Raw genomic sequence first — 16,677 nt, forward strand, 5'->3', positions numbered from 1 at the left:
TGCTAAGTTCATTACAGCAAGTCCCACTCACTGTACATATATAAAAAAGAAGCTCAGTGCTTTCGTGCAGTGCACGTTATTTTATACGTTCGGTAAAAACATAAACACAAAAACGAATAGTTTTTGTATAGCTATGTGGGGCCCACCTTGATGTATATGTTTTATCTAAACCGTTTATCCATTTTGACATATCAATTAAGGCATTGAGAAAAAAAATAACATATATTAAAGGTTGAAGTGGGCCACATTATATGAAAAATTAAATTAAATTCATACGAATCCGAATCGTACCCAACTCGATCAGACTCGGTTTCTCTGACCGAGTTGGACTCTGTTCGGGTCAGACGAATTATGTATCGGATCTGTTCGGGTCAAGTGACCCGGATTTGATTCCGGATCTGATCGAGTCCGGGTCCGTCCATGGCCATTTCGGATCTGATCGGGTTGAACCCAATCCGCTCCGATCAGGACCGATGCCCACCTCTAACAGCAGTGCATATTGGGGTTGGAATGCTATAGCCTTACGCAGGGTTACTTGAGTTAAACTAGGACATAGCGATGTGGAGCGTGGGAGAGAGAGTTGTGATGGGTTTCAAACTCTCTCTCCACAGACTCTATATAAGAGACTGTTGAAAGCCGAATTCCCATCTACTATTCGGACTAAGGGTGTGAAGGAAAGGAAGACTACAGCAGAAGTTTCTGGTATTCTTATCTGGTATTCAAGGCGTCTTAGTTTGGTAAGCTATCCGAACCCTTGATCCCCATGTCCTATGCACAGCCCGATCTCAGGGATTTCCGCATATAGTTGATCCCACAGTTGGTATCAGAGCATCTGTGCAAAGGCATGGATGATCAGATTCATCTATTTCATATTCAAATTCGAATTAGGGATTTCAAATTCAAAACCTATATAGGTAATCAGGGTTTATTTCTTCCCAATTCGAAGCCTGTATGAATGTTTCCGGACTTTAATCTCAAATCCAGTATTGGGGATTTCAGTCTCATAACCCCTAAATCCAGCTAAGATTCGGGATTTAGAATCCTTGTATTCATAAGATAATTAGGAAATTAGGGTTTTCGAGATCGAATCCCCAAATCCACAATTAGGGATTTTCAATTCGGAATCCCCAAATTCCAAATTGGGGATTTTTCGAAACCCTAAATTCAAATAATTAGTGATCTCAGATTCGAATCCTCAAATCAGGATACTTATGGATTTCGAATCCCGAATCCCAAATTGGGGATTTTAGTTCTATAACCCCAAATCCAGACAAGAAGTTACGGATTTAAATTCGTAAATCAGAATATCAAGAACTCCAAATTAGACCCAAATCAAATCCCAGAATTAGAGAAATTCAGATCCCCATCCACAATTGCAGATTCTGATTAGGGATTTCGGAAACCAGATCTCTAATCCAGTTGCAGTTGGGATTTCGGATCCTTAGTCCCCAATATTCGTACATGGATTAGGGATTTAAATCACTCAATTAGGGATTTTTCGAACCTTAAATCCAGATGGTTAGGGATTTCGGATTCTGATCCCCAAATCAGTGTTATTGGGGATTTCAATTCGAATCTTATATCAGACATCAGGGTTTTTTTTTTAATTATTATTTCAAATCCCAAATCCAGAATATGAGATTTCAGATCTCGTATCTCAATTTGGGATTGGGATTTGACATCCTTACCTATATCTTCGATGGAGGCAAACCTAGATTTCGGGTCCACCACCAGCATCTTTCACTTACAGCATCATCGTCAGCCACGACACTCATCATCAGGGATGGCGGTGCCATCGTGATCACTTTGATCGGCGTTGTGATTGAAGGCGACCAGATCTTTGACTAGGCTGTGGATCCATCTACGACAAAGGAATTTCTTCCTCTCTCCCTTCAGCTGTTGCCCTCAGTCGGTTGAAGATTTCACCGCACCTTCAGATTTGAGAAGGATGCCGGTGCTGTAAGACCCGTATCCTAGTCCGTACTGTTTCATCAAGTCCCGCGATCCTTCCTATCGAATTTCGGCAACCTGTGACGTATAATCGACGTTGCGATCGACCCTGAGCCTTATGCTGTACATTTGAGTCAGCTTAAATACCATTACGACTGCACCGTCGCCGCGGTTCCGACGCCGCGTCTCTCGCACCGATCCGATACCCTGGCAGGAAGATGTGAGCCGGCGTTTATTTCGAAGAAAACACCGCGCGTTTGCAATCCCAAGAGAATCTCTACAATATGTCAAATCAATCCCATCAATCAATCTCATCCATCACCTCATGTCAAGTACAAAGCAACCCATGCTTTCTCTCTCCAAAGTCAACCCTTTCTCACCCTCTCTCTTACACACCCATGCTAGTCAAGTACACATCACCTCACCCATCACTCACATCCATCACTCCCTCTCTTTACATCCCATCTCCCTCTCTCTCTCTCTCATTTCTCAACTCAATTCCAAGCAACAAGAGAGCTCACGTCCAAGCTCTCTTCCATGTGAGAGAGTGCATGTGTGTGGCCCACTTTCTCATCTCAAATCCTCCATCCTAACCTTTCACTTCTCATCTTCCACCATCAAAGTGAAGCTTAAGGAGACCGGCATTTCAATAGACCGAGAAGATCGACCGGTGGGTGCTTCTATAGGCTAGATTTTCATGTTCTTATGATGAGCCAAGTGAGGCCTACCGATCAATGGTATGGATCTTACTTTGGACCCTTGATGTGGCTAATGGCCCACCTTAATGCTTAAGAATCATTCCATGATGGGGTCATTCTCCATGGACCCCATCATGATGATTATTTTCTTGCATGGATATGGTCATCTAGACCTTCTAGTTTGGTGGAGAAAGGATCTTCACTGTTGATTTTCAATTTGGTGGGCCCATATGCAATGGGACCCACTTGATGTATGATTGGATGCTTGAAACGGAGGGCCCATAGTGCCGGGGTCCCTCCATCACACGTGTATATCTCTCTCTCTCTCTCCCTTTCTTTTATTCTTCTTTTCTTGTGATGTTGGTGTGATTGTGTGGCCCGCCCGAATAGACCCCACCATAAGGCTTGTATTTTATCCTAAACCATCTAGAGGTGGGACCCACCTTATATGTATTATATCCACAACACTCATCATTTGATGTCCCACCTAAACAGGGCCCACCTTATGCGTATTATATGTATTTTATCCTGGACGCTGGACGTCCATGTGAAAACACAAATATAAGCTTGGTTCACAAGCTTCTTGGTGGCCAACTCATATAGGCCTCATCTTGATGTATGCTTCAAATCCAAGCCGTCCATCTCATTTTTCAGATTATTTTAGGCGTTGAGCCGAAAAATGGGACTGATTTAACTTTCTGGCAGGCCACACCTTTGAAAAATAGTAATTTCTACCGTTGAAACTCACTTTAATTTTTCTACATGCCCAAAAATGCCCAATATTGGACTTGATGGATTTGTTATGCATGATAGAATCCATCGGCGGACCCGGATTCAGCAGATGTGGGCCCTACCTCTGAAAAACCACAAAACTAAGGGTTTAAAAAAAAAAACATATTATCAACAGCAGCATGGCTGCTGCTGCTGTCAGACGCCAGCGCGCTAGGGCGGGCGGGCGGACAGCACCGTCCCACGGCCCCTGACGTGGGCCCCACCCTGATGAATATTTTCCATCAAACCCGTTCATATGGTGGGTCCTTAGGGCAGAGGGCCTCCCTCCAAATTTCAGCCTCATCCAAGACCCAGGTGGCCCACATCATGGGTAACAAGGGGATTGAACGTCTGCCTTTGAAATCTTTTTCTGGGCCACGGAAGTTTTGGATCAATCTGAAATTTGTTTTCACCGTTCATCCAGGTCCATGCGACCTTATCAACGGCCTAGATGGAAAAATAAATGTTATGGTGGGCCCCCACGTGGGACCCACAGTGATGTATGTTATTCACACCGTGCTGACGGTGGAACCCACCCTGTGTTTGTGTTATCTCCACGCCGTCCACGGCAGTGGATGGTGGACTCCACCATGATTCATGTATTTATCCACACTGTCCACTGTCTGGACAGTGGACCCCACCTCGATGTTTGCGTTGCACCCCAACCGTCAATCCATTTTTGCAAGCTCATTTTAAGGCATGAGCTAAAGAATGAGTCGGATCCGTGGTTCAATTGGGTCCTACCACTATTATTTGAGGTGAGGATCGGTTGATCCTTTGCCATGATTTATATATATATATATATATATATATATATATATATATATATATATATATATGTATTTATGGCCATTTTTAAGGCCCACCTTGGCATTTATAAGGCCCGTGTTATGAGGCCCATTTGATCTACATATGGGGCCCAATTGGTGCGGTCCATTTGAGATACATAAAGCCCATGTGATTAGGCCCATTCTGATATATTCTAAGGCCCATGGGTTATAGCTCATTGCAATGTACATAAGGCCTGTAGGTGAGGCCCATTAACGCAGCTCATTTGATGAATGTAAAGCCCATGTGACTAGGCCCATTTTAATGTACCTAAGGCCCACGGGTCGAGGCCCAATGGGTTGTCCTTAGGATCCATTGCAATGCGTGATTTCTCCATGGTTTGTGTCAAGCTATGCCTTGGGAGCAATGTTGGTTTGACGTCCACATTGCAAGTATAATGTTGGTTAAATGTCCGCATTACGACTCTCCCTAGGGCCCATTGATAGGTCGTACTTATGGTGTGTAGGCCTTCTAGGCCCATCTGCATTGTAAGGATAATTCATCACTTTATAACATGCTTAGTATAGCTCTATGATACATGCCCATACGCATCATATGTATGCTTGATATGAGGAATGTTTGATCATAGCATAAGTCGTTGGGCTGTGACATTTACGGGACTCCTTATGAGACGGAGTGCCCCCACATGAGTGCGTGGTACGCACAGGATTACTGCATGATTTGACGATGTGACTCATGCATTCCGCATATGTGTGACTTGATCACTGCATGCCCTAGCGATATCAGGGTCGTGGCCTCCACAGGCACATCGTGGATGGTTGTATCGGATACCAAAAATATTGGCTCTAGCATTGTGGGCACTTAGGATGTCCTTGGGTGAAAGTCCCAGAACCTTTTTGGTACCAGGAGATGCTCCAACGTCTAGACCGAGTGGATACATGAGCGCCTGAGTGCCGAATACCAGTAGGCCGCGTCTCCCACTGTGTCGTGGTCGGTTGGAAGGGGGTGTGGCCTTATCCGCCCAAGAGAGGGGGGCTATAAGCTAGGCTGAGTTTGACCAGCTCGTAAATGAGTCCGCTATCGACGAGCCGGGTAGGTATTAGCAGACTACTAGTCAGGCGGATAGTGAGGTCTATTCCACTTGCTCGACTGTGCAGCTAGGGAGGAGGCAGTCTGTGTGGAGTGTATTAGACCCCGGTGATATCTAGAGAGGAACTGTACTGATATGTGTACTTGATGAGGACTAACATGCTTGATTTGCATCTTGCATATGACATTTGGCTACATAGGCCTCGCATTGCATGGCCTTGGTATGGCCGATAGCATTCATGTCTTGCATCATATAGCTTTGATACAGCTGATAGCATTCATGGACTTATCGCATATTTCCACATTACTCTGATACTGTACACTTGGCGCTGGCCTTGCTCACACACTTACACCACCCTCTAAGCTTTTGTAAGCTTATGCACGACCGTTGCGTGCAGGTAGTGTTGGACAGCAGCAGCGCTGAGGCAGGAGTGCACATCAGTTTATTTTGAAGCTTTTGATCACCCTGTATTTCCCTTTCCGCATTGTACTTAAAGTTTTTGATTTAGTGGATATGTGGTGATGTTGTTTTGTGACTTGGTTATGCTTATAGTTATGGTCCATTACAAAAAAATTTCATACTGAAAATCCTCCTTGTAGGATCCCAGGATCGGAATCTGGTATGTGAGTACCGGAATCCGAGAATGGGGCACTACGGAGGCTGTCGGTACCGGATTCGGCGATCGGAAATTTTATGAGCCCGTTTTCCGAGTTTGGGGCGTGACAGGTGTCGTGTTCTCATCTTAGGCCATCATCTTCAGAGGCAGAGAAATTTTCTTTCTCTCTACCTATTTCGTGCAAGAATAGGGCTCTTATGTCTGATTCTTTCGGACCCGATTACACACATTCGGGTCTGCCATCAGGACCCACTTTGTACTTGGGTTTTGCAGACCCAGATTGCATTAATTCAAGCTTCGGTTATGGGCCCTGGCTTCATACTAGGCCCACTATATATAAAACATAGAACCTTATCAAGTATTAAATCTGACGTGTCCACCTTATGTACGTTAATGTAAGAATCTAAGCATTTGCCATCCATCCATCATGAGAATGTTATAAATTTAGACTTGTAACACTCATTAATAAAGAGTCCTGATTTGGCCCTATTATTGGCCCATCACCCCTACTCAAGAGTTGATATGGACCATTAGAATATATGGTGTGAAACCTTTCCGTTTGTTTCACTTTACGGTTCCTTTATTTCCAAAAGGGTCAATATCAACTAACTTATGGGCCGCATCAGACTAATTAAGATATAATCCATACAGAGGCAGGATTATAATAGCAATCATAAAGTCTATATTTGTAGTTTTGGATTCGGTTGTGTTAACCACCATAGTGACCTCAATCGATGAAAATTTTACAAGTACAGACTTGTAACATTAGAATTAGAAGGATTGCATATAGTTGCATTTACATTTTCATGCATACGCTAATGAAAACACAGATGATTATCGTTTGGCAGTCACGTGAATGCGTGAAGTAAATGGTGCTGGTAATGTAAAGCTGAAAGACTTATCTCACCCACAGGTGTTGAGTGTCTCAGATTTACATGACTTACATCACTTAGCTTCATGTTAAGGAAGATCACTAGCATATTATTATTACCGCCCACAGGAGAATAATAATGATGTAACAGAGCCTCACCAGGATGTGATGGTTAGGCCCATCTTCATCTTGGATAATTCAATTGATGCCTCCCTTAGCAACTGAATTGATTAACTTCGCTTGATATTGTTGTTTAAATTCACAAAATTGCTTTGTGAAATAATGAACTAATGTGAGTATATATGTATCTCTTCTATTTCAGTCTCAATTCCAACTAATACGCATCAAGTCTCTGCCCTAAATGAGTCTAATTATACTCAATAGAAGAACGCCATTAAAATTGTACTGGACTACCTTCAATTAGATTTTGCCTTGATAACACCAGAACCACCAAAACCATCTGATAATGCCACTGAAGCAGAATATAATCGATTGGAGGCATGATTTAGATCAAATGATACATGCCTGAAAGTCATTAAATATTTGATTTTTGAATCGATGAAGGGTGTCATGCCTGAAACAGATAAGGTCAAAACTTTTCTGACTGAAATAGGAAAACGATTCAAGAAATCTGATAAGTTTGAAGAGGGCATTCTTCTGAATAAATTGACTCGCTCATCCTATGACGGAAAAGGCAATATCTGTGAATACATTGTAAAGCAAATCAAGGTTGTTTCTAAGATCCGTTCTCTAAGGCTTGTACTCACTTATGATCAACTGGTTCATTTGATCATGAACAACTTACCTCCCCAATTCAGCACGTTCCTGGTAAACTATAACACTCAGAAAGACATATGGACATTGGATGAACTTATCACTCAGTGCGTCCAAGAAGAAGATAGGATCAGGCAGATGGTCAAAGTTCAAAATGTTAATATGGTGACCTCAGGTCATGGGCATGGGCAAGGCAATAAAGGTAAAAGGAAAAGGAAACAAGGTTCTAATAATGGATTCTCTGGTCCTCCATCTGGAAACCCTAAGAATCAATCTGGAAATGGATCTAAATGCAAACAGGTTAAAGGCAAACCGTGCTTCTTTTACAAAAAGATGGGTCATTTAAAAAAAGACTGCGAAGGGTTTAAGAATTGGCTCATAAAGAAAAGTAATCATTCTGTTCTTGTCTGTTTTGAATCTAATCTGACCGATGTGTCAGTAGATTCCTGTTGGATAGATTCATGAACTACTATTCACATATATACTTCTATGCAGGAATTACTACAGGCCAGGCCACTAACTAATACAGAGCACTCAGTATACATAGGCAATGGTGTCAAGGTTAACGTGGAGGCAATAGGTGTATATAGGCTTAAGTTGAAGTCTAGTTATTTTTTAGATTTAGTAGATATATTTTGTGTGTTGTCTATAAGACGCAATTTTGTTTCAATTTCCTGTTTGGATAAGTTGGGATATTCATTCCACTTTGAAAATAAAAGCTTTAGTATTTACTTTAATTCAATTAAAGTTGGAACCGGCTCTATAATAAACAACTTATACCAACTGACTTGATTGCCTCTCACATTTATAATATTAATATCTTGCATGGAAATAAAGTGGGATCCAAGCGAAGGCTAGACTATGAGAATTCCTCCATGTTGTGGCATAGGCGGCTATGCCATATATCTCGTAAGAGATTAGACAGGCTTGTGCGAGAAGAAATTTTACATTCTCTACACTTCTCTAATTATAAAGTGTGCATTGATTGCATAAAAGAAAAACAGACTAGAACTAGAAAGAAATGTGCAACCAGGCCGTGTAAGTCTATTAGAGGTAGAGGTGGGCAATTTGGGTCCGATCCGGTGGATCCGACCCGACAAGACCCAACTCGGTACCATTCCGAACAGAACCGACGGTCTGATCGGGCCTGATCGATTCTGATCGGTCAGATCTGATTTAATTTCGAATTAGGTTCGGATAACACTGTATCCAGACAGATCCGGTCCGAATACCCGGACCGAATGGGTCCTAACCGACCCGAACAGACCCGACCCGGAGGGGTATACCTATAAATACCCTTTTTTTAACCCAAAACCTAACCTAAAACTCCTTTTACCCTATCTATTTTTTTCCCAAAACTCTCCCACCTGAGAGAGAGAGAGAGAGAGAGAGAGAGAGAGGTGTTTGAAGTAGGGAAGCTGAGTGTAAAGGTTGTGGAGGCTCCTGAAAGCTCATCACCTCCAAAGCCTCCATTAATCAGCACTCCAACAGAAGCAAGAGAATAGCCAGTGGTGGTTTTCGTCCGTGGCTTGTCTCACCAACAGCTGCTACTTTGCCATCCTTCAACACGTTGCTTCTCATGGGTACATTGCAGTTGCTCCTCAAGTTTATTTACATTACAAAATGACCCCGTCACCTTTTCTACCATGTTATTTTTTCATATCTTTACGTCAATCTAGACCATCCAATTTGCTGACCCAGTTGTGAATTGAGATCTGGTTATACCACATTTTTGGACTCATGTTGTAAAATGATCTCTACAAATAGATGGGCGGCATGGATGAAACACATGTGTGATGGTGGGGCCCATAGCTCCGACGATGTCAGCGGTGTAGCCCGTCCGTTTCCCAATCACCATGATGGCTGTCTGACAACCTGCAGCTGGCGCGGGTAGGTGTCGTGCGAAGTCGAGCACTGACGCTCCTCGAGCTCCGAGTTGTACGAAGGGTTCAAAGAATATCAACGTTACATGGGCCCCACCGTGATGTATTTACTATATCTACACCGTTCATGTATTTTTAAAGATCATTATAGAGCACTATCCAAAAAATAAATAATATCCAAAGATCATCTGGACCACACCACAAATAGTAGCAGAGAATAATTTTCACTGTTAAACGATTCGTGTGGTCCACATGGTAGTTAGATCTATCTTATTTTTTGTCTCAAGACTTAAGACGAGGTCACCAAATGGGTGGACGGTTTGGATATAACACATATCCCATGATCACACCCCTATAGCTTGTTAACGTCAAAAGAAGAGAGTCCCTGTGCATGAAAACTGAAAGGACGGCACTGCACTTTCGTGCAGTGCACGTCAACAACATAACACCGCTAGCGTACTTGTATATATGCTCTTTCAGATACATATGGGGCCCACCTTGATGTATATGTTTTATCCAAGCCGTTCATTAATTTTGACATATTATTTTAGACGTTGAGAATAAAAGTGTGGTATATTAAAAGCTGAAGTAAACCACACCAAATAAAATAGTTGGATTAAATTCCAACTATCCGAATCTTACCCAACCTGGTCCGAAATGGGCAGGATGACCGAGTCAGACTCGGTTCGGGTCAAGTTAGCCACGTATCGGATCTGTCCGAGTCAGGCGACCTGGACTTGGCCCCGGATCTGATCGTGTTCGGATTAAGCTACTAGGACGTCGAATCTGATCGGATTAGGCAAGATCCGGTCCGACCCGGACCGTTGCCCAGCTCTAATTAGAGGTGATACATATAGACATTTGTGGACCATTCCCTACAGCTTCATAGAGTGGACACAAATATTTTATTACCTTTATAGATAACTACTCTCGTTTCGGGTACCTTTACCTTATTAATGAGAAATCAGATGCTCCAGATGCTTTCAAAATCTATAAGGCCGAAGTTGAAAATCAACTCGATAAAAGGATTAAAGCTATCAGATCTGACTGTGGTGGTGAATATTATGGCAGATATGATGAATCAGGACACAATCCATAGTCATTCGCTAGATACCTGCAGGATTGTGGCATTGTCACTCAGTACACTATGCCTGGTACTCCAGAGCATAATGGTGTGGCTGATACACGCAATCGTACACTTATGGATATGGTGCGAAGCATGGTCAGCAATTCGACATTTTCAGAATCTCTGTGGGATGATGCAATCAAAACCGTAGTTCATATATTTAACAGAGTCCCCAACAAAGCAGTAAGCAAAACTCCTTTTGAGTTGTGGAATGAGAGAAAACTTAGTCTCCGATATTTACATGTTTGAGGTTATCTTACTGAGGCCAAAATTTATAACCCACATGAAAAGAAGCTTGATTCTAGAATCATAAGTTATTTCTTCATACAATATCAAGAAAGATTAAAGGGGTATCGATTCTACTGTCCTTCCCACTCTATCAGGATTGTTGAGACTAGGAATGCCAAATTCATTGAGGACACTGAAAATAGTGGGAGCACGAACATTAAAATTTTTTGTATTTGAGGAACAAAGGGTTGTGACTCCAGTTATAGCCACTTCAAATCACATGGATATTAATAATGCAGATGATCCTACAGTCACTGCAGAACACCGCGTAGAACCTCATATACAAACCACTGATGAGGAAAATCAAGATCAAACCCAACAAGCTGAATCATTGAGAAGATCTGAAAGAGAGAAAAGGCCTGTAAATCGAGACGATTACATCGTATACATACAGGAGCACAACTTTAACATAGGGGTGGAAAAGGATCCTGAATCCTTTACACAAGTCAAACAAAGTGCTGATCCTTCTCGTTGGTTTGATGTAATGAAAAATTAGTTGAAATCCATGAGAGACAATAAAGTATGGGATCTTGTAATATTACCCACTGGAATAAGGCCGATTGGTTGTAAATGAATATTTAAAACCAAGAGGGACCCCAAAGGTAATATCAAAAGATATAAAGCCAGACTTGTTACCAAAGGTTTCAATTAACGTGAGGGCATTGACTTTAAGGAGATTTTCTCACCAGTATCTAAGAAAGATTCGTTCAAGATTATAATGGCTCTTATAGCTCATATGGATTTAGAGTTATATCAGATGGATGTAAAGACTGCATTTCTCAATGGGGATATAAATGAGAATATATACATGTTGCAGCCCGAATGTTTTGTAACTAATGACTTAGAACATTTGGTTTGCAAACTAAAGAAATCCATTTATAGGTTGAAACAGGCATCACAGCAGTGATACCTAAAGTTTCATGAAGTAATTTCCTCATATGACTTTGTAGAAAATACTGCAGATGAATGTATATACATTAAAATCAGTGGGAGTAAGTTAGTTATGATGATTTTGTATGTCGATGACATTCTGTTAGCTAGCAGTGATATCAGGCTATTGAGCGACACCAAGAAATTCTTATCTCAAAGATTTTAAATAAAAGATCTTAGTGAAACTTCTTACGTCATCAACATTGAAATTCGCCATGACAGAACACTAGAACTGCTCAGCCTGTCACAGAGGGCCTATATTATTAGGGTACTCGAAAGATATGGCATGTAAAATTATGCTTTCGGACAGTCGCCCATTATAAAGGGTGACAAATTTGGGGTATTTCAGTGTCTAAAGAATAATTTGGAAAAGAATCGAATGAAAGAATTTTCATACGCATCAATAGTAGGGAGCATCATGTATGCTCAAGTCTGTACGCGACCGGATATTGCCTTTATCACTGGAATATTGGGAAGATACTTATCTAATTCAAGAATGCAACATTAGATAGCTGCAAAGAAAGTATTACGATATCTACAGAGAACGAAGGATTTCAGACTCACATACAGAAGATCTGATCAACTGGAGTTGATTGAATACTTATATGCAGATTTTGCTTGCTGTGTTGACACTAAGAAGTCTACCTCAGGGTATATCTTCATGATTGTTGGAGGAGCTATGAATTGAAAAAGCATGAAACAGTCTACCATAGCCTCGTCTACCATGGAAGCTGAATGTATCGCCTGCCACAAGGCATCTAATTAGGCATTATGATTACAAAGTTTTTTTCCAGGATTGCGGGGATTGGAGCATATCCCAAAACTCTTGAAAATATTTTGTGATAATTCAGCTATTATTTCCTTCTCCAGTAACAAGAAGCATTCGTCAAGGTCGAGGTATATCGACATCAAATATCTTGTTGTAAAGAAAAGAGCTTAAAATCATCAAGTGTCCGTGAAATTCATCGGCACTAAGCAGATGATTGTAGATCCGCTCACTAAAGGGCTCTCCATCACGTCATTTCAGGAGAATGTGACATCCATGGGAGTCATTGATCACACAGATGTTTTCAGTTAGTGGAAGTTGAGCGTATTTAAATTTTCACAGACATTTAGATATCTCGTTTTATAGAGTTTGTTTTTGGATGATTTTGATATAAAGATTTATTTCTACTTCTCTATATATATGCGCAAATTTTGATTAAGTAAAACTACAGTTGTGTCTCGTTGGAGACATGTAAAAGCTTCAGGACCTCTTAAGGATAGGCACATATCATCACACTAAAGTGTGTAATCCTTATACCACATTTTCTAGTTCCTAATATATGTCGTTAAGATTGAAAGTACTTGTGATCGCACTTAGCTTCACTTCGCCTAAATTAAATGTTGTGACGACTACCGCGTTTCAATACTGACAGTCTTAATAGACAAGATTGAATAGCATTACTCATATTGTTTAACTATTTCATTGGTTAACCATTTGGATGTTTTCTTAAAATCAAAACCTGTTTTCAACATTATTCTACATGACAATCATTGACATTGCTCAATGAGGCCCAAGTAGGAGAATGTAAGAACTCTATGTGGTGGACGTTACTGATCAACGGTCTGGATTGTCCTTTAGTTGGACTATGTGATTGAATAAACCAGTGGGCCCCACTTCAAGTGATCATCTGCGCAGCAGTGCGTATTAGGGGTGGAATGTTATAGCCTTAAGCAGCACTACTTGAGATGAACTAGGACACAGCGATGTGGAGCGTGGGAGAGAGAGTTGTGATGGATTTCAAACTCTCTCCACAGACTCTATCCCCATGTCCTGTGCACAACCCAATCTCAGGGATTTCCGCATATAGTTGATCCCATATTTTATAGCTGCCTCCATCCATTTTTCCCACCTCATTTTAAGATATAAGTCCAAAAATAAGATAGATCCAAGGCTCATGTAGACCACATCATAGGAAGGAGGTCGTAATAAGATGCCCACCATTGAAACCTTTTATAGGGTCTATTGTAATTTTTTATTTTCCATCAAAATCATTCATAAGGTTATATGAACATAAACAAGGAAATTAAACACATTTTCAGCTCCTGAGAAGTTTTTAATAGCTGTCGTTCAATCCCCACATTTAGTTCACTTATGCCTTATTTTTGGGCTGCTACTCTAAAATAATATTGCAAAATGCATGGAGATCATGGATAAAACACATACATCATGACCTCGCAAGGGGACGATGGAATTTGAATCTTGGAATCAGGGTCATATTCAACTTACTCCAATTAAAAATAACACTAACAATATAATAAAAGGAAAGATTGTTTATGTTAGTTTAAGAAAATGGTGGTGACTCATCCTCCTCACTTGGCATAGACATACAACTATAAAGACCATCCAAATTGAGGATCCCATTGTGGATAAATCAGATCTCTAAAATCACACTAATCAATCAATCATAAGCATTTAATTAATGGTTTTCAAACAAATTATTAGAAGTAAAATAAGGAGCGGGCTCAAATTCAAAAGAAAATCAGACCATTAACATTATCTTCTCAATTCAATTCAATCTTTTACTTATCTTCAATCCATAATTGGGTTAATAATTTGGACGATCTGGATAAAAGTACAACTATTCCATGTGTAGTTTAAGAGTCAATATCATTTTTCTAAACCATACAAAACTAACATAGGATTCATCGAATTAAAGAAGTAAATTAACGAGTGGTCCAAGATTCAAAAGAGAAATCAAATAATTAATATTATCTCCTCAATGCAAGCTTTTGCTTATGCTCCATCCATCATTAGATCAACAATTTTGACAATCCATATTAAAGTCCAATTATGTCATGTGCGTGGTTGAATAGCCAACACTATTTTTTTAGATCGTGCTGAGCTATCTTCCAATCAAAGAAGTAAAATGGCAAGTGCTCCAAAATTCAAAAGAGAAATCAAATGATTAACCTCATCTCCCCAATGCAATATTTAACTTGTGTTCCATGCAATAAAATAAGTAAAATGACCTGTGGTAAAAAATTGTACAAAATTAAATAATAAAATAGTCAGTGGTCCAAAATTCAAAAAAGGAATCAAGTGATTAACATTATCTCCTCAATGCGATATTTCGCTTGTGCTCCATCTAATAAAAGAAGTAAAATAGTTGGTGGTCCAAATTCATGCAAAAGTATTATACAATTAAAGAAGTAAAATTCAAAAAAGAAATTAAATGATTAATGTTAATCTCCTTAATGCAATCTTTCGCATGTGCTCCATCTACAGTTGGGTGAACAATTTGGATGGTCTGAATTAAAATATAGGTATGCCATGTGTGTGGTTGAATAGCCAAGTAAAATAGGGAGTAGTCCAAATTTTAAAAGAGAAATCAAATGATTAATGTTCTCTTAAATGCAATCATTTGCTTGTGCTCTGTCCAATAAAAGAAGTAAAATATCCAGTGGTCCAAAATTGTAAGGAAGTATCATCCAATAAAAGAGGTAAAATTGCGAGTGGTCCAGAATTCAAAAGAGGAATCAAATGATTAATGTCATCTCCTGAATGCAATCATTCGTGTGTGCGCCATCAAATAAAAGAAGTAAAATAACTAGTGGTCCAAAATCATACCAAACTATCATCTAATTAAAGAAGTAAAATAGCAAGTGGTCCAAAATTCGAAAGAGAAATCAAATGATGAACAACATCTTCTCAATGCAATCTTTTGCTTGTGCTCCATCCATAGTTGGGTTAGCAATTTGGACGGTCCTAATTAAAACACAGTTATGCCATGTGTGGTTGAAGAGTTAATACCATGTTTTTAAAGGTGCAAAACTAATATAGGATTCATCCAATTAATGGCTATCAAACATGTTATTAGAAGTTGTGATTGGTCCAAAATTCAAAAAAGAAATCCGACTGAGTGTTTTCTCCTCAAGTTTTGTTTAAAGTAATTATAGTGATGCAATTGATAATCTAATTATTTTGGGACATCATTAGTGGGCCATGTGCCCAATAGAATAATAATCAGGTGACATACATGTTACACATGCAATTCTTGGAAGGATTTAGATGTAATCCAAGCTCTCGCCTTGGATTTCAAACTCCCTCTTTGAGGGATTTGAAACGCTCAGTTAATTGATGGTGCCAAACAACCGGGGATTTGAAATCCCCCTAAATCCATGGTGCCAAACGACCCATAAAGGTTCGATGGTTAGGATCTTCCAATTTAGAAGACACGGTGAAAATGATCCATCCATGATGGGTCATGAGAACAGTGACTTGGATATACCAACCATGGCCCCACAGTTTCTGTTCAGGGATACAGATTGCAACCTGCGCCTAAAAGGACATACTCTTTTCTAATAGGGGTCGGCTTTGTGTGGCCGCCATGATATATGTGTTTTATAGCTGCCTCCATCCATTTTTCCTATCTCATCTTAAGATATAAGCCCAAAAATAAGATAGATCCAAGGCTCATGTAGATCACATCATAGGAAGGTGGTAATAAGATACCCACCATTGAAACCTTTCGTAGAGTCTATTGTAATGTTTTATTTTTCATCCAATTTATTCATAAGGTTATATGAACATAAACAAGGAAATTAAATGCAAGTATCAGCTTTATCCAACACATTTTCAGCTCTTGAGAAGTTTTTAATAGTTGTCATTCAATCCCCACATTTAATTCACTTGGGCCTTATTTTTGGGCTACTACAAAATAATATTGCAAAATGCATGGAGATACTGGATAAAACACATACATCATGTCCTCTCAAGGGGACGATGGAATCTGAATCTTGGAATCCGGGTCATATTCAACTTACTCCAATTAAAAATAACACTAACAATATAATAAAAGGAAAGATTGTTTATGTTAGTTTAAGAAAATGGTGGTGACTCATCCTC

The sequence above is a fragment of the Magnolia sinica genome, chromosome 14, assembly GCF_029962835.1.
Source record: "Magnolia sinica isolate HGM2019 chromosome 14, MsV1, whole genome shotgun sequence".
Classification (NCBI taxonomy): Eukaryota; Viridiplantae; Streptophyta; class Magnoliopsida; order Magnoliales; family Magnoliaceae; genus Magnolia; species Magnolia sinica.